Source organism: Phocoena sinus, chromosome 2 (genome assembly GCF_008692025.1).
Source record: "Phocoena sinus isolate mPhoSin1 chromosome 2, mPhoSin1.pri, whole genome shotgun sequence".
NCBI lineage: Eukaryota > Metazoa > Chordata > Mammalia > Artiodactyla > Phocoenidae > Phocoena > Phocoena sinus.
In genome coordinates this window covers 172747374-172751636 of record NC_045764.1, presented here as the reverse complement: position 1 = coordinate 172751636, position 4263 = coordinate 172747374, and positions in this window count along the sequence as shown.

Sequence of the window (4263 nt, the reverse complement as noted above, 5' to 3'; positions counted from 1 at the left end):
CACAGGCCAGAAAGTGGTAGAGCCATCCGGAGTCAGTTCTGCCCAGGCTGGAGCTTTCTTAAGAGGGTCCATGGGGGAGCAAGGTAAAAAGTTTTCTTTCCTCTCTGGCACATGTAGGAGCAGGGCTGTGTTTGTTTAACTGGATGATTCAGGGGGGTGGGGGAAGAGAAAGCAGTGGGTCTTCTACTTCACCCCAAGGGGTTTTCAGTAAAACTCCAGGGACCCAACTTTTATCCAGTTCCGTTTCCTTAGGCCTGCATGGTCGTTGGCTACCACCACTACAAAGTGGGCTGTTCTTTGTTGTCTCTTGCTTTTTATTCTTTGTTTATTAAACCCCAAAATGAAAACGAAACCCAACCACACACCAAGCTAACATCTCAAGCGGCTGCAGAGTTTCAGAGGTGCCGGCTCATTTTAGAGTCAACCTTGTATCCATGCTGGGTGTGAGCTTACTTGGGGGCGTGTGATCTGAGGGCCGATGGGAAGCCCTCCCATCCCAGAATCTCCCCGCTGAAGTTCTGCTTTCCCCCAAGTTCTGCCATTATAACTGGAGTCTGAAGTTTGTGCAAGTACCAAGAGAGGATGAGAGGGCAGCGTGGGTGTATGAGTGGGGCTTCAGGGTGGAAGGAGGGATCCGCCATCGTCTTGGCATTGGGGTGTTTCTAGTCCAGTCATCACTGCTCTTTTCAGGGTGACAAGGACTGACAGTTCTTGTCAACATTCTCTTTGCAAATGTGAAACTCTTGGGAAGCTTCTCACAGCGTTTCACGGCCTTCAAGAAAAGGCCTGCAGCCTCTGAGCCGCCTGAGAGCAGCGCCCTCATCTGCGTGGTCCAGCTCTGTTTCCCGTGCCTCGCTCACGCTTTGGCACATGGCAGGAGCGTGTATCCGCTTCCTAGAGCTGCCGTAACAAAAGCATCATGAACTGGGAGACTTAAAACAACAGACATTTGTCGTCTCACAGTTCTGGAGGCCTGAAGTCTGAGATCAAGGTGTCGGCAGGGCCACACCCCCTCTGAAGGTCTAGGGGAGGATGCTCCCTTTTTTTTTTTTTTTTTTGCGGTACGCGGGCCTCTCACTGTTGTGGCCTCTCCCGTCGCGGAGCACAGGCTCTGGACGCGCAGGCTCAGCAGCCATGGCTCACGGGCCCAGCCGCTCCGCGGCATGTGGGATCTTCCCGGACCGGGGCACGAACCCGCGTCCCCTGCATCGGCAGGCGGACTCTCAACCGCCGCGCCACCAGGGAAGCCCTAGGATGCTTCCTTGCCTCTCTAGTTTCAGGTGGCTGCTGGGCTAGTCTTTGTCTCCGTGGACATATGACCGCCCTCTCTGTGTTTCTCTCTGCATGTCCCCTTCTTTTCTTATAAGGACTCAAGTCATATTGGATTAAGGGTTCACCCTAATCCAGTGTAAGGTCACCTTAACTAATGATATCTACAAAGACTCTTCCCAAATAAGGTTACATTCACAGGTACAGGGGTTAGGATTTCAGCATATTTTTTTGGGGGGGGGAGACACAAGTCAACCCACAGCAGAGCACAATCCATATTTACCAAGTGAATGGTTAGACACCTGGGGAGTGGAGAGGGCGCTGGAAAATGAGGGAGAGCTGGCCACAGAGAGGGGGACTCAGCATTTAAGATGAGTGGAGACATGCGAGCATCGAGTGCGCTGGGATGTGTGAGAAAGGCTGCCGTTTACCCAGATCACCACTCTGCTGAGGACCAGGGTCCTTCCCTTCTGAGGGTCATTGTGCACTTTTGCTGGCCATTCATTCGTTCATTAAGCCACTATAGAGAGGCCAGCCTCCCAAGCCGAGTTCAGATGAGATGGAGAAGTAAAAGACACAGTTTCGGCTCCCAAGGAGCCCCCAGCCAAGCACGGAAGATAGCTCTGATGATAATTTTGCTACCATGGGCTGGTAGATGTAGATCTAGAATTCTAAGTGGAATTCAGGGAAGATGTGGCAGAGCAAGATTTTTTAAAAACTGTGGTAGGACTTCCCTGGTGACGCAGTGGTTAGGACTCTGTGCTCCCGGTGCAGGGGGCCCAGGTTCGATCCCGTCAGGGAGCCAGATCCCACGTGCATGCCACAACTAAGGGGCCGGTAAGCCGCAACGAAAGAGCCCTCGAGCCGCAACTAAGACCCGGAACGACCAAATAAATAGAAACAACGAAAAAATTGTGGTTTAAAAAATAACTTTTATTTTATCCAAGTCAGGCCCCCTTGATCTGAAAAATACTTGACCTCACAACCGCTGGGGAAAATCTGGGCACTCTGACTAGGGTCAAGATTTTCTCTGCAAATACCAGGGCTTGGGTGTCGCTGACGGGAGCACACTTCCCCGCAATGGCTCGGGGCTGGAAGAAAAAGCGTCTCACACGCTGGCTGTGAAGTTTCCAGGGGAGAATGTCCTCTGCAGGAGGAACAAGAGCCACCCTGTAGCCTTCCCTGTTCCAGAAGGCTCCGTGGTGAATACATAATTAGGCCCTCTGTAATTACCAGTTTGAATCTGCCTAGGACACTAGGGCTCCCACCCCCTAATTTACCTTATAAATTTATTCTGCTAAAAAAGTCGAAAATGTCAGTCTTCTGTGAAAGCTGCATAAATGAATTATCTCCCGGGATGACAGAAGGTGGGAAAGAGGGGGAAGCTTCGAGAGGACATTCTTTATCGTGCATGTCTAAAACTACCCCGACTTAGCGCGTACCCTGCACAGAGCCCGGCCAGGCGGCTCCCTGATGCTGGTGGCAGAGGGGGAAGGGAAGGATGCCAGCTCCTTGGTGTCCCTAGCAGGTGGAGAGAGAGGGCATTTAACACCTGCCCCTTTGGACTTCTGAGAGTCTTACCCGATGTGCAGTTTCCGGTGACGGAGGCCTCCAAACAGAAGGGAATGAAGGGAAAAAACGAGGGAGCTTCTTAAAAAGGATCCCATCCAACCTCGTCTCGCAGTGGCCCCTGCCCCCAGGACGGTCCCTGTGTCAGGACAGTGTCCGCCGACCACTGCGTCTTAAGGCCAGATGAGCCCACAGAGCTCTTCAGAGCCCAGGGACTGCTGCTGTGATGCTTTTGCAAAACTTTATTAAAAATGTATGGCAAATCTTCTACGACATTTTAGAAGATTTGGAAAATTAAGTGTTTTTAAAAAGACACTCTAATCCCATAATCCTAACACAATAGTGGTCATTATTTCTGTATCTCCTTCCAGTCTTTTTTCATAGGTGGTTAGTTTATCTCCCCCTCTCTGCTAACACAAAGTACTGTGGCCACAACCTTTTTTAATTTCTTGTGGCTGATGATAAAAGCCATAAATGTTGACTATGGGGAATTTGGAGATTAAGAGAAGGAAATGGTGAGGCTCTGGTCCCCATCTCTGAGACGGCTCCCACGTACACACCAAAGGATGTCTTCTCGGTCTTATTTCTGCAGGCTTGGCTTTTTCAGGGCCCCCGTGGAGACCTATTAAGTCTTGTGTGGACGTCTTGCTGTCTTGTTCATCGATAACCTATTATATGCCCGTCATGGGTGGAGGAGAAAAGACAGACTCTGCCATCTGCTTTGAGGAGCTCAGAGTCCAGTGATGTGCTATAGCCTGCTTGCTGTTAAAGACAAGGTTAACCTCTGGGTCTGCCCAGAGGTTAGCCTGGTCCCTGACACATAGTAGGCGCTTCACCAACATTAGTTAAATATGCTTATGAATGAAATCCAGGGAGAATTATTCTTTTCACTCCTGAAATGAAGTGCTCAAGTGTATACCATAGATTGGGTTGGATGTGAATTTCCTCTTGATCTCAGCGTAAGGCTCCATAAAAAGAATAATATCTATAATTTATTAAATTCCTACTATGTGTCAGGCCCCGTGATCTGGGCTTTCACATAGATTATCTGGTGTAATCCTCGCTGAGAGTCTAGGACATAACACAGGAGGACCTGGGATGCTGGGAAGGGAAGCAGCTCTCCTGAGGTTTCCCAGCAAACAGTGGGTACAGCAGGGGATCAACCCCTGTGCCTCTCGGAGGTGTGGATCAAGATGCTTGTGCCCTGCCCTGCACGTCTCACAAGGTTGCTGGAAGGAGAAACTCAAGTCTGGGTGGCGACCGGGCTCTGCACTCTGTAACAGTCTGTACCAGTATTAGTATTTGTCTATTCTGAAATTTAACCAGCAGACCCCTCTGTCTACCCCCACTCCCTCTGGCTGGACTTCAAGCCCCTTTCTTCTGTTGAGCTGTCTCTGAGACTCAGCATCCAGACCTTCTTTATTT